At 44.3% G+C, this 23,841-nt stretch overlaps 1 long non-coding RNA gene across 1 annotated transcript; it reads right to left on the bottom strand.

Moving 5' to 3' along the window:
* Window positions 1-671: 671 nt before the first annotated feature.
* On the bottom strand, window positions 672-22,250 carry LOC134756769 (uncharacterized). The gene is made up of 4 exons (XR_010129904.1): window positions 21,783-22,250; window positions 5,703-5,784; window positions 4,448-4,562; window positions 672-1,176 (listed from the first exon to the last, which is right to left on the bottom strand). It is a non-coding gene; the product is annotated as an uncharacterized lncRNA (long non-coding RNA).
* Between the last annotated feature and the right edge of the window lie 1,591 nt (window positions 22,251-23,841).

Genomic DNA, 23,841 nt, shown 5'->3' with positions numbered 1-23,841 from the left:
TATTATAAACAGTCAGCCACCACCAATTTTGTGGCTAAATCTCTGAATGCATCCTTCTTTCCTACAGATAAATTCCCAGGAATGGAAGTCCAGGGTTAAAATATATTCACCTTCAAGGCTTTTGAAAGGAGCTGCCAAAGAGCCTTCCAGAAAGACAGTTTTATTCCTCTCTCCTGTAGGGTGTAAGAACATTTGTTTTATGGCAAAGACATGGAAGCAACTTAGGTGCTCATCAATGGTGGGTTAGGCAAAGAAAATGTGGTACATATACACCATGGAATACTATGCAGTCATTTAAAAAGAATGAAATTATGTCCTTTGCAGTAATATGGATGCAGCCAGAGGCCATCATCCTAAGTGAATTAACAGAGAACAGAAAACCAAATACTGCATGTTGTCCCTTATAAGTAGGAGCTAAACACTGGGTACTCATGGACACAAAGATGGCAACAGTAGACACTGGGGACTCCTGAGGGGAAGGGACAGAGGAGGGGAAGGGTTGAAAAACTACCTGCTGGATTCTAGGCTCACTACCTGAGTGATGGGATCAGTTGTACCCCAAACCTCACCATCACGAAATATAGCCATGTAACAAACCTGCACATGTACCACCTGAATCTAAACTAAAAATTGAAATTACAAAAAGTTTGTTTTCAATCTTGCTAAGATTGTTTTATAGGCAAACACATGGTATTTTATTGTTGTTTTATTCTATAATTTTTAATTAGTGACGTTAAACATCTTTCCTATTGGCCATTTTACATATTTTTTCCTTATGAGTTGCCTTCACTTATCTTCAGCAAAATTATCTATTGAGATATCTTTTTTTTCCTGAAATTTGGAAGTGCTCTTGATATGCTGAAATGTCTGCACTGCCACATTTTGCCCTATTTGTTCTTCAGTTTGTGGTTTGCTTGCAGTTGTGCTTATGGCGTTCACCATATGGAAGTGTTGTTGTTTCATCAAAAGCAAATCTATTGAGTCTTTTTTCTTCATGGCTCCTGCCTTCGGTCATAAACTCTTACAGGTACTACAATGAACACTCACCACTATGGTTACCATGGTGCAGATGTCTTTTTTATCCTTCCAGAAAACCATTTGAGGAGTGACTTTTGCAAAATGTACCAGTCTGCCAAAGTATGCAGTCAGGCAGAGTACTTCTGCTATTGAGGTGGCCTGCAAGGAGAAAACAGAGGCTGAGCACGAGGGCTTGCCATGCGGAGGCTCAGCTTTAGTTATCCAGTACCACCCCCTGTCCCCTGCCACTACCCTACCTTTCCTGCCTGGCACCCTCTGAGAATTTGCCATGTCACTTAATTTTACTGAAAATTGCAGCAACATTTTCTGCCGGTTAGAATGGCTTCTTCCTCTGAAAGGGAAATCTGCCACTCAGTCACAATCTCCATGACCCACACTGGCAGGGATTCCTGGGAGGGGCTGCACCAGCAGGCTGAGGACCAAGAACACATTTCCCCAGAAAAGGGGGAGGTCAGAGGCAGAGATCGTCTATGCTCTCAAATTCCCCATGTTCAAATTCCAGACACCTAGAAGTCCCATTTCTCTAACGGTAAGGTAATTCCCCAAAGATGTGTTTGGGAATAATGGGTCCTTCCATAAACATCACTGCCACTGCAGCCCTGCTGCCTATATGAGGCTGGTTAGAGACGAGGATGGAGCCCACTGAGATCAAGACCGAAGTCCTGATGGGCCTCCCTCTGTAGATTACGGGTGCCAACTCCAGACTCCTGTACCTGCTAGACTTGAAGCCCATGACTGCAGCCCAAGGTTTGCCTGAGGCTGTTGGGATGCAGTAACAACTTCCTAACAAGGGCACGTTCCTCCATCAATAGGGAGAGACAGTGGAAGATAGGAAGAGATGGAGAAAGGGACAACTGGACAGGCTAAAAAGAGGGAAAAGTCTTGAGTTGAGAGCTAGAGACAGGAGGAAGGGGCTGGCTGTGGGCCTGAAAGCAGCAGGGGACAGTATCATTGCCCCCTAGTTCCAGCCCTCATGGGTCTGTGCACAGACTGGGCTGCAGCCCCTTGCAAATGTTCTAGCTCTCAATCTGTTGACTCTTGAAGAGCTATAGAGACCCAATGTCAAGTCCAGCTTTGCAAAAGGGCCTTAGGCAATTTTAGGACATCCTTGCTTAAAACAAGACTTGCGTGGTAATGCTGGATGGGGGCCAAAGCCCTCAGAACACACTGGACTTTGGAGATTTACAGTACAAGGGCTGGCTGAAGGAACACTCTGAAACTCAGGCAGCCAACCCAAAGTTATACATGACCAACAACAGACAGGGGATGAGGACTCAGGAAAAGAGGCAAATGGCTAAGAAGACCACTCTGTGGGATTCCTACCTTGGCCAGAGTGGACCAGTGCTAAGGAGGGATAGACAACACTCTGTCCAGGTTTGTGAATGCACAGCTCTGTTTCTTCAGATTTTGTGTTTTTGTTGACTGTTATTGGGATAAAAGTCTTCTATCCAGAGAATTCATTAATTGCCGGATCTTTATTGTAAGACAGTTGGTGGATGTCACTTGGGCAGCCCCAGTGAGCCATACTTACAGTTTTCACCCCCTTTGCAGTGGCCTCCCAAGTTGACTCAGGTTTTGGCATGTGATTGGCATTGGACAACAGGACATCAGCAAGTGTGATGCAAGCAGAGGTTTGATGGTGCAGCACACTGGGATGCTCCTTCCTGGACCCAGCCACCCACTGGGAAAAGCCTAAGCCACGTGGAGCAGCTACATAGAAGAGGGCCGGGGCCACAGCTACAGCCAGCAGCTCCTGCCAGCCACGTGAGAGAGCCACCTTGGATGTTCCAGCCTCCAGAGATCTAAGAGCTTCCAGACATCTACCACCCCAGCCACACCACCTGAGCCAATGTCCCACAGAGTCATGGGAGATAATAAAAGGCTGTTGTTCTCTAAAGCTAGGGTTTAGTGAACTCTTTCTGTTAAAGTAAACATGTGAAGCTTTGCAAGTCTTACAGTCTCTGTCACAACCACTAAACTGCTGATGTAGCTCCAAAGCAGCCAAAGACAACACATAAATGAATAAGTGTGGCTATGTTCCCATAAAACATTATTTGCAGACAGCAAAATTTGTATTTCATATCACTTCCATGTGTCACAAAATATTAATCTTCAGTGTCCTTTTTCCTAGTCATTTTAAAATGTAAAAACTATTTGTCTTAGTCTGATCAGGCTGCTATAACAGAATACCATAGACTGGGTGGCTCATAAACAACAGAAATTTATTTCTCACAGCTCTGGAGGCTGGGAAGTCCAAGGTCAAAGCACTGTCAAATTTGGTGTCTGATGAGGGCCCACTTTCTGGTTCACAGACAGCCATTTTTCTGTGGCATTCTCACTTGACAGAAGGGGCAAGGGAGCTCCTTGAAGCGTCTTTTATGAGGGGACTAATCCCATTCATGAGATGGGCTCTGCCCTCATGATCTGATCACCTCCAAATACCTCCACATTGGGGCTAGGTTTCGAAATATGAATTTTGGGAACACACAAACATTCCATTTGTAGCACGATTCTTAGCTCATAGGCTGTACAAAAATAAGCAGCAGCTGAATTTGTCCCACAGGCCATGGTTTCCCAACCCTTGTTTTAAGTGTTTGAGTTTTAGGATGGTTTGTAAATATGTTTGTGCAATTGATAAATGAAATAAGGAAGAATAAAAAAGGGTGTGTGTGGTTGTTAAAAAGCAAAAGCTTTGAAATCAGGCTTAGGCTTGAAGCCTAGTTCTGCCTTTGTTGCCTAGTAACCTTGGACAAGTTATATAATCTTTCTAGGCTCAGCTTCCTTATCTGTTAAAATGGGTATAATAACAGCAGGCACATCTCACTGAGTCCCTGTAAGGCTTAAGGAGAATACAGAGAAAGCATTGAGATCACCCAGCAGATAGCAAGCAGGGAGCAAATGATAGCTATTAAGGCAGAGGTAAGAGTAATGACGAATCAGAAATCAACATGGGCAGGGCACTGGTCTACTATTTAGACCTCTCTGGATTGGCTGGTGAATTTGATACATTACTCAAAATCAAATGTGATCAGCCCCTAAGCACCAATAAATACTCTAATAATTTATGACTATGAAGAAAAGCTGAAAATGTGGCATGTACAAGTTGCATATTACACTATATGAGAACATCATCTACTTGGCAGTAAGTAAATTGGCTTTGAAAACATCATTGAACCATCTCTGATTTTGTGGGTGTGTGCACAGAAGACCAAAATCTCCCATTGCACTTAAAATGCGTTATGAAGGAAGCATGTGTTTGGTGAGTAGACAGAACTTCTCTAATCCCCCAGCAAAAAAATAAATAACATCTAATTCATATTTGTTGAAATTTGAGGGGAAAAAAAGAAGAGGCACAAGGCCCAATCATCTATGACCAAATCTGGCTAGCCATCTGCTATGGCATGCTTACCAAGAAAGGCAGGGGAAGCAACTCACGCTCTTCAAACAGGGCAAGAGCGAGGTCTACACAAATAAAGAAGTATGCGGCAACCTGCGTTGTCTAGTGGTTATAAAAATAGTAACGTCTGGAGAAGAAAAAGACAAAAGTGATTATAAACAACGAACAGGAGCTACACAGCACCCAAACATCTCTTTAAAGAACTAATGCTGGGTAAAATAAAGTTAAGGCTTAGTCATGTTTCCTTTAAATTCTAGGGAGCAGGAGGCAGTATTTAATGATCATATACTACAAACACTAACACAAAAAAATCAAGCATATGATCATATCTCAAAGCACATTTTCTTAACAGTCTCAAGCTAAGATTATACCTTCCCATGGGGTTGTTGTGATAGTAATAAGAGAATACTTGCAGAGGACTTTGAACAGTGACGGACACAGATTAAACCCTCAGTTAAAGTGGCCTATCATGATGTGGCATGGTGGCCTAACCCAATTTTAAAATGTACATCATCCCATCTTAACATGATAGACTCAGAAGAGATCTGGCAAAAGGTCATGCCAGTCTCTCCCCAGGTGGGGACAGTACCCCAAACATGCTCAGCAACATCCAGGGATGAGGTATTGGCTGCCTTGGGAGGCCCTGATGCTGAGCCCTAGTGATAAACAGGCTGAGCACCTGTAGGGGGTGATAGAGAAAAAGCTGAATTCCCATGAGAACAGCAAACATATGGATTGCATCACAAAACAATGGACAGGACAAAAAAGCCTTTTCACTTGAGGTAACTCTAAGAGGATGACATAAAAGGAAAAGACAATGGCAAGTTCTTCCCTTGAATGCCCTAGCTTCTATGCTGGGTATTGCTCACTTTACTCATTTGTCTGATCTTAATCTATTTATTGAATGCTTCCCTGCGTGTGAGGCCCATGCTCTTATAACTCAAAAAAAAAAAAAAAAAAAAAAAAATTCAGCCAGGCATGGTGGCTCACATATCTAATCCCAGGCCTTGGTGGGAGGATCACTTGAGCCCAGGAGTTCAAGGCTGCAGTGAGCCATGATCACACCACTGAACTCCAGCCCAGGCAACAAAGCAAGACCCTGTCTCAAAAAAAAAAAAGTATTGGATTACATCCAAATCTATGTGCTGTACCCTATATACTTCTTAAAATATCTGTGTAAACAATGCCTTCAGTTTGGGTTCAAATTCAAGAGTACCAAGTGCTGAAGGACAGGTGGTTCTACATGATGGTTTAACATGTTACTTACCTGATGGCCTGACGTGAGTTTCAAATGGAACATTTCTGTTGTACTGGGCATCCAAAACATAGGCAGCTGCCAGGAGAAGGTCCTGTTCCCCATTGAGACAGAGTAAGGGAGACCAAGTCAGAGGAGGAGAGGATACTTTTCTTTTTCCTTTGTTAAGTATGCACTGAGTATAAAAGGAAGTTCCCCTTCGCCTCTCCCCAGACCCACTCTCCCAGAGGTAGCCAACATCTAAACAGTGTTGTCTCCACACCTCCAATGTCTCCTTGAGCACCGAGAATCCTGCAGTGGGACCAGGTCCAGACACACTCCACTTTCTTGAATTCAAATATAGGCTCTCAGAGGAAATGTAAATAAGCATTGACTAGAGCATGTATTTGTACCTAAATGGTATATTCATACACACATATATTAATATATGGTTAGGTACACATGTATATACAAATATATATATGGTCATGTGCCCCATAACATTTTGGTCAACAATGAACCACATATATAACAGGGTTCCCATAAGATTATAATGAGCTGAAAAATTCCTACCACCTAGTGAGGTCATAGCACAACAAAATACACAATTGTGGTGATGCTGGTGTCAACAAACCTCCACGGCCAGTCGTATAAAATTCTAGCACATACAATTATGTATGGTACATAATATTTGATAATGATAATAAATGATTATGTTACTGGTTTATGTATTTACTACACTATACTTTTTATGGTTATTTTAGATTGCATTCCTACTTATTAAAAAAAAAAGTTAACTGTAAAACAGCCTCAGGCAAGTCTTTCAGGAGGATTCCAGAAGAAGGCATTGTTATTCCAGGAGGTGACAGCTCCATGAGTGTTATGGCCCCTGAAGACCTTCCAGTGGGACGAGATGCAGAAGTGGAAGACAGTGATATTGAGGGTCCTGACCCTGTGTAGGCCTAGGCCAATGCATACGTTTGTGTCTTAGTTTTTAATAAAGAGTTTACAAAGTTAACATTTTTTAAGTTTAAAAATAGAAAAAAGCTTATAGGATAAGGATATAAAGAAAGAAAATATTTAGTATAGCTATGCAATGTGTTTTAAGCTGCTATTGCAAAAGAATCAAAACGTTTATAGAGTAGAAAATTTATAGTAAGCTAAGGTTAATTTGTTATTGAAGAAAGAAAAATATTTTTTATAAATGTAGTCAACTGTACAGTGTTTCTAAAGTCTACAGTAGCGTGCAGTGATGTCCTAGACCTTCACATTTACTCACCACTCACTCACTGACTTACCCAGGACAACTGCCAGTCCTGCAAGCTCCATTCATGGGAAGTGCCCTATTCATCTTTTACCTTTTATGCCATATTTTTACTGTACCTTTTCTATGTTGAGATACACGAATACACCATTGTGTTACAGTTACCTGCCATATTCAGTACAGTAATATGCTCTACAGGTTTGTAGCCTAGAAAAATAGGCTACAGCCTAGGTGTCTAGTAAGTTATGCCATTTAAGTTTGTGTAAGTACATTGTATGATATTCGCACAATGATGAAATCCCCTAGTGATCCATTTCTCAGAATATATCCCTGTTGTTAAGTGACGCATTACCGTATATATACATATACATACAAACAAATCTGTAACACAAAATTATATACTATGTATATTTATACTACATTATATATTTATATACATATAAACACGAAACACAAAATTCCTTTTATATTTGCAAGTTTTGCCAAAGATGTGGAGCAACTGGAACTCTCATACATTGCTGGTTGGAATAGAAAATGGCACATTTACTTTGGAAGACAGTTTGGTAGTTTCTTAAAACGTTAAAAAGTATGACCCAGCCATGCTACTTTGAAGTGTTTTCCAAAAGGAAAGACAGCATATGTCCACACAAAGACTAGTACATCCAACCCAAGTATGTGGCTCATGTTAGACACCTCATCCCAAAGCTGCACATATACACATACGTTCATCGTTCATCCCAGCTTAACAGCCCAAAACTAGAAACCAAAATGTCCACAGACAGGTGAGTGGATAAACAAAGTGTACTGTATCTCTACAATGGAATACTACTCAGCAATAAAAAGGAATGAGTAACTAATAGATGCAACAAAATGGATGAATCTCAAAATAACTGTGCCGAGTGAAAGAAGCCAACCACCCCACCAAAAGAGTACTCACTGTATGATTCCATCTGCATAAAATTCTGGAAAATGAAAACTAACCTACAGTGACAGAACCCGCATCAGTGGTCGTGTGTTGGCAGGGGGAGGAAGATGGGAACAGGCTGGGCATGGTGGCTCATGCCTATAATCCCAGCACTTTGGGAGGCTGAGGTGGGCGGATCACTTGAGGTCAGGAGTTTGAAACTAGCCTGGCCAACAAGACGAAACCCCGTCTCTATTAAAAATACAAAAACTAGCCGGGCATGGTGCCAGGCACCTGTAATCCCAGCTACTTGAGAGGCTGAGGCAGGAGAATAGCTTGAACCCGGGAGGTGGAGGTTGCAGCGAGCCGAGATTGTGCCATTGCACTCTAGCCTGGGCGACAGAGAGAGATTCTGCCTCAAAAAAAAAAAAAAAAAAAAAAAAGAGTGGAACAAAGAGAACTGAGAGAGAGAGAGATTACAAATAGGCATAAGAAAACATATAGGGGTGACTGATATGTTCATTATTCTTATCATGGCATTACTATCACAAGGGCATTCATACACCAAAACTCATCAAGCTGCATACTTCAAATAAATGTAGTTTAGTGTATGTCTATTATAATCTAAAAAAGCTGTTAAAATGCCCAAAATGAAAGACAAATACTTGGATTAAAAAAGTTGATGTAGAACAATAATCTCATAGATGAATTAACTGCCGTAAGAGCCGATCGCTTTTTGAGTAACAGGTATGCTCAGGGTTGGTATGGCAATTCTTACAGGCAGTTTATTAAAATCTAAGAAGCACCATGTAAATGTGTTTAACACTTATCACACATTTTTCTTTTTCTTTTCCTTTTCGAGATGGAGTTTCACTTTGTCACACAGGCTGGAGTGCAGTGGCACAATCTCGGCTCACTGCAACCTCCGCCTCCCGGTTTCAAGCGATTCTCCTGCCTCAGCCTCCTGAGTAGCTGGGATTACAGGCACGCGCCACCATGCCAGTCTAGTTTTTCTAATTTTAGTAGAGACAGTGTTTCACCATGTTGGCCAGGCTGGTCTCAAACTCCTAACCTCAAGTGATCCGCCTACCTCGGCCTCCCAAAGTGCTGAGATTACAGGCGTGACCCACAATGCCCAGCCAAATATTTTTCTTTTACGTATTTAAAAAACATTCTAGTAGGAAAACCATTAATATCAATTATTTTTTTCATTGAAAATCTTTAACACTGAGGAAGAATACAGTTCCCAGGACATGCTTAGAAATATATTTTAGGTAGAAAATGCCTCGCATCAGCAAGAGTTGATTTTTTTTTTTAATGAACACACACCAACTTTAAGAAAATTCCATTAAGCCTCAAAAAGATCATACTTGAAGAGTTCTGACATTGAGGCTTTTAAAAAAATATTTATGGCAAAGATCTTTTAAGGCCACTGTTGTCCCCAGTGATGCTACAAACATCCTTACAGTCCCAGTGAGGCCATTTGTCCACAAACATAAGCAGTTCAACACTCACGGATTTGAGATGCATCCTTCATATGCCCTCCAGGTAGAGAAAGGAAAAAAACACTCACCAGCAATGCCTCAGCCAGTCAGGCCCTGGGGGTCATCTCCATGAGACAGATCCCAGACCCCAGACATTGAATGACCAGCACCTCATCACCCCCACCAACTGCCATTTGAACTCATCCTTGCTGTTTTAAAATCTGCTGATTCTATCATAATAGCCACTTCACCCTTACACTAACGTTTCAAAGCTTTCCCATTCTTAACTGGTATTACATTTCTGACATCTATCTTCTTTTAATATCGCATCTCCTTTATGCTTTCGTTCTAATTGTCTTCCTTCTCCTCCTCCCTCCCATTTGTGCGCAACTTCTAAGTGTCCTGCGTTCCGTGTGGGAAGCGGTACTCTTAGAAGACAGACTTCACTGTAATAAGCATGTTTATTTGAACTAAGGCCATTTCTATTTTCCCATAAAACAAGCTGTTTTTACCCAATCCAAGAATGTGGATTATGTTAGACACCCCATTCCACAACTGCACATACTTTTCAAGTTTACGTGCGAACCATTGTCCATATCTACCATGAAAATAGCAAAGACCAAATAGCAGATGTTTCCCCAGATGCAGCTTAAATGTGGCTGCAAACCTCAAAACAGCATCCCAACTATGGGAGGCATTGGCAACTGTGGGAGTGGTGATTCTCAATCCCCACAGCATATGACAATCATCTTAACAGCTTTTAAAGATCCTACTGAAGTCCAGGTCACATGCAGACCCCAACTGCATCAGAACCTCTGGGAGGTAGAACTCAGGATTAATCTTTAATTATTATTATTATTATTATTATTATTATTATTATATTTTAAGTTCTAGGGTACATGTGCACAACGTGCAGGTTACACATGTATACATGTGCCATGTTGTTTTGCTGCACTCATTAACTCGTCATTTACATTAGGTATTTCTCCTAATGCTATCCCTCCCCCATCCCCCCAACCCATGACAGGCCCCAGTGTGTGATGTTCTCCGTCTTGTGTCCAAGTGTTCTCATTGTTCAACTCCCACCTATGAGTGAGAACATACGGTGTTTGGTGCTCTGTCCTTGCGATAGTTTGCTCAGAATGATGGTTTCCAGCTTCATCCATGTCCCTACAAAGGACATGAACTCATCCTTTTTTATGGCTGCATAGTATTCCATTGTGTATTTGTGCCACATTTTCTTAATCCAGTCTATCACTGATGGACATTTGGGTTGGTTCCAAGTCTTTGCTATTGTGAATAGTGCCACAATAAACATATGTGTGCATGTGTCCTTATAGTAGCATGATTTATAATCCTTTGGGTATATACCCAGTAATGGGATTGCTGGGTCAAATGGTATTTCTAGTTCTAGATCCTTGAGGAATCACCACACTGTCTTCCACAATGGTAGAACTAATTTACACTCCCACCAACAGTGTAAAAGCATTCCTATTCTCCACATCCTCTCCAGCACCTGTTGTTTCCTGACTTTTTAATGATTGCCATTCTAACTGGTGTGAGATGGAATCTCACTGTGGTTTGGATTTGCATTTTTCTGACGACCAGTGATGATGAGCATTTTTTCATGTGTCTGTTGGTTGCATAAATGTCTTCTTTTGAGAAGTGTCTGTTCATATCCTTTGCCCACCTTTTGATGGGGTTGTTTGATTTTTTCTTGTAAATTTGTTTAAGTTATTTGTAGATTCTGGACATTAGCCCTTTGTCAGATGGGTAGATAGCAAAAATTTTCTCCCATTCTGTAGGTTGCCTTTTCACTCTGATGGCATTTTCTTTTGTTGTGCAGAAGCTCTTTAGTTTAATTAGATCCCATTTGTCTCTTTCGGCTTTTGTTGCCATTGCTTTTGGTGTTTTAGTCATGAAGTCCTTGCCCATGTCTATGTCCTGAATGGTATTGCCTAGGTTTTCTTCTAGGGTTTTTATGGTTTTAGATCTAACATTTAAGCCTTTAATCCACCTTGAATTAATTTTTGTATAAGGTACAAGGAAGGGATCCAGTTTCAGCTTTCTACATATGGCTAGCCAGTTTTCCCAGCACCATTTATTAAATAGGGAATCCTTTCCCCATTTCTTGTTTTTCTCAGGTTTGTCAAAGATCAGATGGTTGTAGATGTGTGGTGTTATTTCTGAGGCCTCTGTTCTGTTCCATTGGTCTATATCTCTGTTTTGGTACCAGTACCATGCTGTTCTGGTTACTGTAGCCTTGTAGTATAGTTTGAAGTCAGGTAGCGTGATGCCTCCAGCTTTGTTCTTTTTGCTTGGGATTGTCTTGGCAATGAGGGCTCTTTTTTGGTTCCATATGAACTTTAAAGTAGTTTTTTTCTAATTCTGTGAAGAAAGTCATTGGTAGCTTGATGGGGATGGCATTGAATCTATAAATTACCTTGGGCAGTACGGCCATTTTCACAGTATTGATTCTTCCTGTCCATGAGCATGGAATGTTCTTCCATTTGTTTGTGTCCTCTTTTATTTCATTGAGCAGTGGTTTGTTGTTCTCCTTGAAGAGGTCCTTCACATCCCTTGTAAGTTGGATTCCTAGGTCTTTTTTTCTCTTTGTACCAATTGTGAATGGGAGTTCACTCATGATTTGGCTCTCTGTCTGTTATTGGTGTATAGAAATGCTTGTGATTTTTGCACATTGATTTTGTCTCCTGAGACTTTGCTGAAGTTGCTTATCAGCTTAAAGAGATTTTGGGCTGAGATGATAGGGTTTTCTAAATATACAATCATGTCATCTGCAAACAGGGACAATTTGACTTCCTCTTTTCCTAATTGAATACCCCTTATTTCTTTCTCTTGCCTGATTGCCCTGGTAAGAACTTCCAACACTATGTTGAATAGGAGTGGCGAGAGAGGACATCCCTGTCTTGTGCCAGTTTTCAAAGGGAATGCTTCCAGTTTTTGCCCATTCAGTATGATATTGGCTGTGGGTTTGTCATAAATAGCTCTTATTATTTTGAGATACATTTCATCAATACCTAGTTTATTGAGAGATTTTAGCATGAAGGGATGTTGAATTTTGTCAAAGGCCTTTTCTGCATCTATTGAGATAATCATGTGTTTTTTGTCTTTGGTTCTGTTTACGTGATAGATTACATTTATTCATTTGTGTATGTTGAACCAGCCTTGCATCCCAGGGGTGAAGCCAACTTGATCTTGGTGGATAAGCTTTTTGATGTGCTGCTGGATTCAGTTTGCCAGTATTTTATTGAGGATTTTCGCACCGATGTTCATCAGAGATATTGGTCTTTTTTTGTTGTGTCTCTGCCAGGCTTTGGTATCAGGATGATGCTGGCCTCATAAAATGAGTTATGGAGGATTGCCTCTTTTTCTATTGATTGGAATCGTTTCAGAAGGAATGGTACCAGCTCCTCTTTGTACCTCTGGTGGAATTCAGATGTGAATCCATCTGGTCCTGGACTTTTTTCGGTTGGTAAGCTATTAATTACTGCCTCAATTTCTGAGCCTGTTATTGGTCTACTCAGGGATTCGACTTCTTCCTGGTTTAGTCTTAGGAGGTTGTATGCATCCAGGAATTTATCCATTTCTTCTAGATTTTCTAGTTTATTTGTGTAGAAGTGTTGATAGTATTCTCTGATGGCAGTTTGTATTTCTGTGGGATCGGTGGTGATATCCTCTTTATCATTTTTTATTGCATCTATTTGATTCTTCTCTCTTTTCTTCTTTATTAGTCTTGCTAGCGGTCTATCAATTTTGTTAATCTTTTCAAAAAACCAGCTCCTGGATTCAATGATTTTTTCAAGGTTTTTTTTTCTGTCTCTATCTTCTTCAGTTCGGCTCTGATCTTAGTTATTTCTTGTCTTCTGCTAGCTTTTGAATGTGTTTGCTCTTGCTTCTCTAGTTCTTTTAATTGTGATGTTAGGCTGTCGATTTTAGAACTTCCCTGCTTTCTCTTGTGGGCATTTAGTGCTATAAATTTCCCTCACATGCTGCTTTAAAAGTGTCCCAGAGGCCGGGCGCGGTGGCTCACGCCTGTAATCCCAGCACTTTGGGAGGCAGAGGCGGGCGGATCATGAGGTCAGGAGATGGAGACCATCCTGGCTAACACAGTGAAACCCCGCCTCTACTAAAAATACAAAAAATTAGCCGGGCGTGGTGGCGGGCGCCTGTAGTCCCAGCTACTCAGGAGGCTGAGGCAGGAGAATGGCGTGAACCCGGGAGGCGGAGCTTGCAGTGAGCTGAGATCGGGCCACTGCACTCCAGCCTGGGCGAAATAGCAAGACTCCGTCTCAAAAAAAAAAAAAAGTGTCCCAGAGATTCTGGTACATTGTGTCTTTGTTCTCGTTGGTTTCAAAGAACATCTTTGTTTCAGCCTTAATTTCGTTATTTACCCAGTAGTCATTCAGGAGCAGGTTGTTCGGTTTCCATGTAGTTGTGCGGTTTTCAGTGAGTTTCTCAGTCATGAGTTCTAATTTGATTGCGCTGTGGTCTGTGAGACAGTTTGTTGTAATTTCTGTTCTTTTACATTTGCTGAGGAGTGCTTTACTTCCAACTAAGTGGTCAATTTTGGAATAAGTGCGATGTGGTGCTGAGAAGAATGTAGATTCTGTTGATTTGGGGTGGAGAGTTCTGTAGATGTCTATTAGGTCTGCTTGGTGCAGAGCTGAGTTCAAGTCCTGGATATCCTTGTTAACCTTCTGTCTCGTTGATCTGTCTAAAATTGACAGGGGGTTGTTAAAGTCTCCCATTATTATTGTGTGGGAGTCTAAGTCTCTTTCTAGGTCTCTAAGGACTTGCTTTATGAATCTGGATGCTCCTGTATTGGGTGCATATATATTTAGGATAGTTAGCTCTTCTTGTTGAATTGATCCCTTTACCATTATGTAATGGCCTTCTTTGTCTCTTTTGATCTTTGTTGGTTTAAAGTCTGTTTTATCAGAGACTAGGATTGCAACCCCTGCTTTTTTTTTTTTTGCTTTCCATTTGCTTGGCAGATCTTCCTCCATCCCTTTATTTTGAGCCTATGTGTGTCTCTGCACGTGAGATGGGTCTCCTTATTCAGGAGCACGCTGATGGGTCTTGACTCTTTATCCAATTTGCCAGTCTGTGTCTTTTAATTGGGGCATTTAGCCCATTTACCTTTAAGGTTAATATTGTTATGTGTGAATTTGATCCTGTCATTATGATGTTAGCTGGTTATTTTGCCTGTTAGTTGATGCAGTTTCTTCCTAGCATCGACGGTCTTTACAATTTGGCATGTTTTTGCAGTGGCTGGTACCGGTTGTTCCTTTCCATGTTTAGTGCTTCCTTCAGGAGCTCTTGTAAGGCAGGCCTGGTGGTGACAAAATCTCTCAGCATTTGTTTGTCTGTTAAGGATTTTATTTATCCTTCATTTATGAAGCTTAGTTTGGCTGGATATGAAATTCTGGGTTGAAAATTCTTTTCTTTAAGAATGTTGAATATTGGCCCCCACTCTCTTCTGGCTTGTAGTTTCTGCCGAGAGATCCGCTGTTAGTCTGATGGGCTTCCCTTTGTGGGTAACCTGGCCTTTCTCTCTGGCTGCCCTTAACATTTTTTCCTTCATTTCAACTTTGGTGAATCTGACAATTATGTATCTTGCGGTTGCTCTTCTCGAGGAGTAACTTTGTGGTGTTCTCTGTATTTCCTGAATTTGAATGTTGGCCTGCCTTGCTAGGTTGGGGAAGTTCTTCTGGATAACATCCTGACAAGTGTTTTCCAGCTTGGTTCCATTCTCCCCATCACTTTCAGGTACACCAATCAAACATAGATTTGGTCTTTTCACATAGTCCCATATTTCTTGGAGGCTTTGTTCATTTCTTTTTACTCTTTTTTCTCTAAACTTCTCACTTCATTTCATTAATTTGATTTTCAATCACTGATACCCTTTTTTCCACTTGATCGAATTGGCTACTGAAGCTTCTTCATGCGTCACATAGTTATCGTGCCACGGTTTTCAGCTCCATCAGGTCATTTAAGGTCTTCTCTATGCTGTTTATTCTAGTTAGCCATTCGTCTAATCTTTTTTCAAGGTTTTTAGCTTCCTTGCAATGGGTTCAAATATTCTCCTTTAGCTCAGAGAAGTTTGTTATTACCGACCTTCTGAAGCCTATTTCTGTCAACTCGTCAAAGTCATTCTCTGTCCAGCTTTGTTCCGTTGCTGGTGAGGAGCTGCAATCCTTTGGAGGAGAAGAAGTGCTCTGGATTTTACAATTTTCAGATTTTCTGCTCTGGTTTCTCCCCATCTTTGTGGTTTTATCTACCCTTGGTCTTTGATGATGGTGACCTACAGATGGGTTTTTGGTGTGGATGACCTTTTTGTTGATGTTGATGCTATTTCTTTCTGTTTGTTAGTTTTCCTTCTAACAGTCAGGTCCCTCAGCTGCAGGTCTGTTGGAGTTTGCTGGAGGTCCACTCCAGACCCTGTTTGCCTGGGTATCACCAGCGGAGGCTGCAGAACAGCAAATATTGCAAAACAGCAGATGTTGCTGCCTGATCCTTCCTCTAGAAGCTTTCTCTCAGAGGGGCACCCGGCTGTATGAGGTGTCAGTCGGCCCCTACTGGGAGGTGTCTCCAAGTTAGGCAACACGGGGGTCAGGGACCCACTTGAGGAGGCAGTCTGTCCATTCTCAGAGCTCAAACATTGTGCTCAGAGAACCACTGCTCTCTTCAGACCTGTCAGACAGTGATGTTTTAAATCTGCAGAAGTTTCTGCTGCCTTTTGTTCAGCTATGCCCTTCCCCTAGAGGTGGAGTCTACAGAGGCAGGCAGGCCTTGTTGAGCTGTGGTGGGCTCCACCCAGTTCAAGCTTCCTGGCTGCTTTGTTTACCTACTCAAGCTTCAGCAATGGTGAATGCCCGTCCCCCAGACAGGCTGCAGCCTCGCAGTTCGATCTCAGACTGCTGCGCTAGCAGTGAGCAAGGCTCCGTGGGTGTGGGACCCACTGAGCCAGGGGCGGGATATAATCTCCTGGTATGCCATTTGCTAAGACCATTGGAAAAGCGCAGTATTTGGGTGGGCATGTCCTGTTTTTCCAGGTACAGTTTTCACAGCTTCCCTCAGCTAGGTAAGGGAAATCCCCTGACCCCTTGCACTTCCCAGGTGAGGTGATGCCCCGCCCTGCTTCAGCTCACCCTCCATGGGCTGCACCCACTGTCCAACCAGTCCCAATGAGATGAACCATGTACCTCAGTTGGAAATGCAGAAATCACCCGTCTTCTGCATCGATCACACTGGGAGCTGCAGACTGGAGCTGTTCCTATTTGGTCATCTTGGAACGGACCCTCCCAGGATTAATCTTTTAAAGTTCATAAATGATTTGAACATGCAGTCAAGACTGAAAACCACTGATGTAAATATAGCCATTTTCCTAGTATTTCTTCTATTTTCCTTTCCTTTCCTTTCTTTTTTTTTTTTTTTTTTTGAGGCAGGGTCTTGCTCTGTTGCCCAGGCTAGAGTGCGGTGGTGTGATCATGGCTTACTGCAGCCTCCACCTCCAAGCGCAAGCGATTCTCCTGCCTCAGCCTCCTGAGTAGCTGGAGCTACAGGTGCACGCCACCATGCCCTGCTAATTTTTGTTGTAGAGACAGGTTTTGCCATGTTGTCCTGTCTGTTCAAGATCTCCTGGGCTCAAGCAATCCATCCAGCTTGGCCTCCCCAAGTGTTGGGATCACAGGTAACAACCACTGCACCCCTCCTGTTTTCTATTTTAATTGCACCATGACAATAATTGCCTTCTCTTGATTTTCTCTTTCTCTTCTTCTCAGAGCTGTGATATTTATTTTCCTCCTCCCAAGACTTAAAAATGTTGTTAAGGATTTTGTGTTTTCTCTTCCATCCCCGCCCCTCAACTCAGTAAGCCTTCATTCTGGGGAAGATGAATCCCTTGGAATCCCTTAGAGGGTGAAAAGAATGCAGGAAGGAGGGAAAGATAGATTCCAGAGGCTCTCAGTGGAGAGAGCAAGAAAGTTCCTTCTCTATGAACCCAGCAAACGCCTCCTTCAGTATTAACTGTGGTAGTAATAAACCATTGTAAGCCCCCAAATACCTTTAAGTCAGTCAAAAATAACCTAGGCAAAATGCAAAGTTGTTGATAGAAGTGTTTTGAGGTCAGGTGTGGTGGCTCACGCCTATAATCCTAGCATTTTGGGAGGCCAAAGTGGGCAGATCACGAGGTCAGGAGATCGAGACCATCCTGGCTAACCCAGTGAAACCCCATCTCTACTAAAAATACAAAAAGTTAGCCAGGCATGGTGGCGGGTGCCTGTAGTCCCAGTTACTCAGGAGGCTGAGGCAGGAGAATGGCGTGAACCCAGGAGGCGGAGCTTGCAGTGAGCCGAGATCGCGCCACTGCCCTCCAGCCTGGGCGACAGAGCGAGACTCCATCTCAAAAAACAACAACAACAACAACAACAACAACAACAACAAAAAAAAAAGTGTTTTGAAAACAGCCAATATGTCTTGGTTATACAGGTAAGAACATTAACATAATTAACTATAACTTAAGGTAAAGAGAAGTTCCCATAAATTTTAAGTTAAATTCTTCCACTTCTCCATTTTTCTTTCCAATTCCAGTGCTCCTTTCCTTACTAAAAACACTACACAGTAGTCCCCCCTTAATTGAGAAGAATAGGTTCCAAGACCCCCAGTTAGTTCCTGAAACTGAGCATAGTACCAAACCCTGTATATACTATGTCTTTTCAATCTGATAACCCAACAGCTACTAAGTGACTAGTGGGCAGGTAGTGTCTACTGCATAGATATGTGGGACAAGGGGATGATTCACGTCCCAGGTGGACAGAGCAGGACATCTGGAGATTTGACCATGCTACTCAGAACAGTGCACAATTGAAAACTTATGAATTGTTTATTTCTGTAAATTTTTATTGGATATTTTTGGACTGCAGTTGACCTAGAGTAACTGGAACCACAGAAAACAAAACCAAAAAAACCATGGATAAGAGAGGCTACTGTACCTTGTGTCTCCCTCAGTACACCGTGTCCTCCCACAAGCTCTTCCTGCATACTGATAGAATAGATTACTCCTTTCCTCATGAGACCCCCCCATTCAAAAGCATCAGGTGATTTCTCTCTGCCTAAAGCGATTTTTCTCTTTGTCCAATCAAGTGCAAAACCCTTGGCTTAGCATTTGGGGGCTCCACAATCTCTCCTCTACTCCTGTCTCCAATTTAATCTCCCTCACTTCCCCTATAGGAACACTTTTCTCTGGCCAAAACTGGTGGACTTGTCCACTGTCCCTCTATGAACCCACCTCCATGCCTGATCTCACGCTCACTTAAAACCAGGAGTATTTTTTCCACTTTCCTTCACTGGACACCTGTCTCAAATTTCACTTTCTCCATGAAGATTGGCAATCCCAGCAGCTTCTATTTCCATACAAAAAGACTGCCTGGAAAAGCTGGGGTCTTGACACACATTGTGGACATTTTATACAAAGAAACAGCTGCGGGGGATAGGACAGGGCACAGCAGTTGTGGGAGAAGGGTGAGTGAGTAGGTGGCAATGAGGTGTTAGGGTAAAGACCTTATGTTCCTCTATAAAGAAAGTAGCAAACCAACAACTGACAGGCCAAGTGCAGCCTAAAGTTGTGTTTTGTTTGGCCCAGAGAGTGTTTTCAGATGCTGGTTACTCATTCCAATTTTTTAAAAGCTGGAGCTTACACAAAAATTTGAACTTCTGGCTTTTCTTTAAAAGATTATAACATTCAGCCATGCTGCGCTGTATTTCAATAAGTTTTTGCTACCCACCCTGATTCTTGGTCACCTGAATAAACACTTATTATTTTCCCCAATTCTGTGGGTCAGCTGGGCAGTCCTGGTCTGGGCCAACTTAGCTGATCTCTGTGGTCATCTGGGACTGGATGGTCTAGAACAGCCTTGCTCACATATCTTGGCCATGTGCGTCCTGCAGCAGGCTAGCCAGAGCTCTTCCACAGGTGGTGGTCAAAGTTTCCCAAGTGCATCAGGAGAGCAAGCACCAATGTCTGAGTGCCTTTCACACCTCTGCCTGTATCCCATCTACTAATGTCCCATCAGCCAAAGCAAGTCTCACGGCCAAACCCAGATTCAAGCGCTGGAGAAACAGATCCCACCTCTTGATATAAGGAGTTGCAAAGGCACATTGCAAAAAGGGTATGTATTCAGGGATGGGAAGACTTTCTGGCCAGTTTTGCAATCTATGATAGCCATGGTCAACTGGAGGTGGGTAGCTGTGGTCTTCTTTGGGCAGGGGACATGCCATCAGGTCATCACAAACCCCACTCCTCTCCCTCATTGAATCATTGCTACCTAGCCCACTGGCTTTATGTTGCTCCTTGGACCACCTGAGTGGAACACTTTCTCAAGCCCTCCTGGTTACTGCAAACAGCTCTGCAAATTGCTAAAAGGGAGCACCAGTGGATTAAGACCGCAAAGCAGGGTAATGCAGGATCTGCACGAACAGGTTTAAGAACAAGAACATTCAAAAAGAAGCACATAAAAGTATCAAGAGGTTAACATAGAACTGTCACAAAGGAATGGCATAAGACACAGGCTCTCAACCCTGGTGGCACTTTTGAATCACTCAGTAGCCTGAAACTTACTACTGCCCAGGACGCATCCATATCAATTACATCAGAATCTCAGGGGTAGAGGCTGAACTGGATACAATCCTAAAAGCTCCTTAGCTAATGCTAACCAATGGCAAAATTGAGGATCACTAGCATTGGGTTCTTTCTATTTCAAAGTTGAAAGTGTTGGTAAATTCCCCCAAAGAAGTAGATTGCCATCTTAGTAGCCAAAAAAAAAAAAAAAAAAGAAACTCCAATCACAAAAGAGTCTTAAAAATAACTATTTGACAGGAGAGGGGGCTAATGCATTTCAGGTGACTAGGCAGGTTCTAGTTACATGAATCCAAACTAATTCTTAAATAAGGTTAACCCAGTTATATTGGCCATTGAGTGCCCGAGGTCAGAACCTGGGGAGGGAAGAAGATCTAGATGCCTTCTCTGATTTAATGACTCAATCAATGATGTTATCTCAGATGGCAGAAGCAAGGCCAAAGCTGGGGACAAAGGAACTTCACACTCCTTTCCTTTACCTGCTCCCTCGAGGGATAGGACATATGGTAGAATGCATCTGTTGGATGTGGTCAAGCCCCTTTGGTGTGGAGGTTTTTCCGTCAAAACTTCTCTGACCTGCAGGCTAGAGAGGGAGACGTATGCACCAGAGCTTTTTTTTTTTTTTTTTGGATGGGGTCTTGCTCTTTTGCCCAGGCTGGAGTGCAGTGGCACAGTCATAGCTCACTGCAACCTCAACCTCCTGGCCTCAAGCAATCTTCCCATCTCAGTCTGTGGAGCAGCTAGGATTACAGCCTTGAGCCACCTCACCCCGCCTGGCAGAGCTTTTCAACTCCACACACAAGCCTGCCCTGTGGACCCTCTCCAGCAGGCTTCAAGAGCCCAGTGGGAAGCGGCAGGGGTGATAATGCAGCAGCCCAGAGCTGAAGGAGGCCAGTTCAAGACTAAGAGGGAGACTGAACCAAAACGCTCTCCACCTCCCACACACTTGCACAACGCAAAGGAGATGCAGCATGGACCCTGAGGGGTCTAAAGATTGGCTGTCATGACTGTGCCAGGCACTGTGCCAGGGCCTGACCGACGTTGTCACCCATGGTCTTCATGACTTCTGACGGCCCATCATATTGTAATTCAGGCCTCAGATTTCCTGAATCAGAGCAGGGGCTCCTGCCACTGAAGTCCTGCCTCCCTCTCCACTTGTCTTAGTTCTTGTCCAGTGCAAGAAAATAGATCAAGAAGGGTCGCTTGGAAGCTCAAACTCTTTCGAAGAAGCTCAGGCTATCGCAGCGAAACAGACCCCGAGCGGCTGCGCAGCCCTTCTGCTGTGTCCCGCAGGCATCGGAAGACCCGGGGCTGCATCAGCACTCCCGGGGCTCACATCCTGCAGCCTTCTTTCCGGGCGTTTTCCTGCAGCAGGACCCTTGGTTGTTTTCCTGCTGCCTTGGAGTTCTGTGGGGGCGCGCATTGGTCACCAAACAAGGGTGCGCGTCTCACTGAGTGAGAATGGCCCCTAATCTGGAGCCCCGGCACCGATCCCTGCTCAGCCCCGGAGAGTGGGAGGCTTGTCGGGTCGCTTGACTACAACGTGCGGGCTGCGCTCTAGCTGGCGGTGCGCCTCCCAGCTGAGCAGCCCAATGAGCAGGGAACCGAGAAAGACCGAAAGCAGAGGGGTTCCTAGTCCCGCTGACCCCCAAGGGCCCTCATTCTCTGCAGCCGGCCGTGGCTTCCAACGGGTTCGCTTTCTCCCTGGGAGCCCCGGAGGCGCCCGGCACCAGGAGGGCAACGAATGGGCAGGAGGCGCTGCCGTCCCGGCGCCCTCCGAGCACAGCCAGGAAGTCCTCCTTACCTCATGGGTCTGCGGCTCCTCGCCGGGCTGCGGGCGCAGGCGGCTCACCACCGCGGCTAGGCCGGCCCCGGACATCGCGGCGGCGGGCGCGGCGAGCGGGGATGCGCTGGCGTCGGGGCGGCAGCCGCAACGGACTCTGCCCTCCTCGTGCAGGCCGGAGGCCCCGCCTGGGCGCGCGGCGCTCGGTCCTTCACCTGACCGCTGCGGGTGGGCCTGCGGGCGGAGGACGGGCGACGGCGGGGCGGGCTCCCAGGCTCCGGCCCCTTCCCTGGCGGCGCGCTGGGCCCAGGGCAGGGAAGCGGATCCGGCGGGGACGGGGAGTGGGACGCGCGAGGGGCAGCGGGGGTAAGAGCTCGGGCGGGTGGCCGCGTGGGTTAAAGGTCAAAGGTCGTCTCCGCAAATGGCACCAACTGTGTAGCCTGGCAGTGGGACTGTGTCCAGCTTTCTGATCAGTAGAATAGAAGGATGCCTTCCTCCAAGACCTGTTTGGAGAATTAAACCAGCTAATGTAGGAGCCACGGCTGCCGCTGCGGGGGGGCCCAGTAATTATTAGTTCCCTCCCCGTCCTAGGGGAGCCCCCAGGAGAGCGTAGTGTGGGCTCCTAGTGGGGCCTCTCGGGGCAAATACTTCCCGAGAGGGGGCGCGCGCCCTCCCGTCTTCCCATGGGGCGCCCCCAGTTCCAGCCTGACCTGGAACTCAGGGTTGCCAGAGCTGCTGAATTTTCAAGAGAAAGCGGAAATCTGAGTTTTAATGAGACCGCTCCTGATTTTTTAAAACGTTGATCATGAAGTTAAAACAATAATGGTAAGTATTTGCCGGCCAACTGTCAGGTAAGCCCTGGCGGGCAAAGCAGGTGGTCCTGGGCTCCTGTACCAACCAACTTCACTGACTCCTCCCAGAGGAGGGAGAGGCCTGGAGGGACTGTGACAATCCCTGTCACCTGGCATGAGGTGTGATGTCCTTCTGGGTGGTTCATCAAGACTTGGTGCTAGGCCAAGCCAGTGGCTCATGCCTGTAATCCCAGCATTCTGCGAGGCCAAGGCGGGAGTGACAAGTGAAGCCAGCTGGACTTCCTGGGTCCAGTGGGGACTTGGGGAACTTTTCTTACAAGAGGATTGTAAAATGCACCAATCAGGAACTTTTCTGTCTTACAAGAAAATTGTAAAATGCACCAATCAGTGCTCTGTAAAATGCACCAATCAGTGGTATTCTAAAAGTAGCCAATTGCGGGGAGGATTGAAAAAAGGGCACTCTGATAGGACAGAAACGGAACATGGGCGGGGCCAATAAGGGAATAAAAGCTGGCCACCACGCGCCCCCCCACCAGTCTGCAGCGGGAGCTGCTTGGGTCCGGTTCCGCCTCGGGGAAGCTTTATTCTTTCTGTCTTCACAATAAACCTTGCTACTGCAGGGTCCTTGCCATCTTTAAGAGCTGTAACACTCACCAGCAAGGTCCGTGGCTTCATTCTTGAAGACCAGGAACCCACCAGAAGGAACCAACTCCAGACACAAGCGGATTGTTCAAGCCCAAAAGTTTGATGCCTGCCTAGGCAGCATATCCAGAGCAGATCTTTTAAAAAAAAAAAAAAAAAAAGGAGCTGGGCATGGTGGCAAACCTATAGTTGGCTACTCTAGGCAGAGATTAAGGATGGCTTGAGGTTAGGAGGTTGAGGCTGCAGTGAGTGGTGATTGCACCACTGCAATCCAGCCTGGGCAACAGCCATACTGCTCTCTCAACATAAAAAATTAAATAAAGCCTTAAGTGGTAGGTGCTGATTTCTGGCAAGTTCCAGGAGGGAGAGTGGCACGCAGAATTATAGTCCTGTAAGAGAATTCACATTCTAATTTCTGGGACTATGAATCTGTTACTGTACAAGGCAAAAGAGCGTTGTGGACAGGTTTCTGATCAGCTGACTTTAAAATAGGGAGGTTATACTGGATTTATCTGGGTTGGCCTGACGGAATCACGCTTAAAACCTAAAGAGCAAGACAGAGGGGAGAGGAGACATTTGAAGCTTATGAAAGACTCTGTGCCTGGGTGCGACGCTGTTGCCCTGAG

Source organism: Gorilla gorilla, chromosome 12 (genome assembly GCF_029281585.2).
Source record: "Gorilla gorilla gorilla isolate KB3781 chromosome 12, NHGRI_mGorGor1-v2.1_pri, whole genome shotgun sequence".
NCBI classification, from domain to species: Eukaryota; Metazoa; Chordata; class Mammalia; order Primates; family Hominidae; genus Gorilla; species Gorilla gorilla.
The sequence above is the reverse complement of the archived record's forward strand: the minus strand, read 5'-3'. Positions and strand labels throughout refer to the sequence as shown.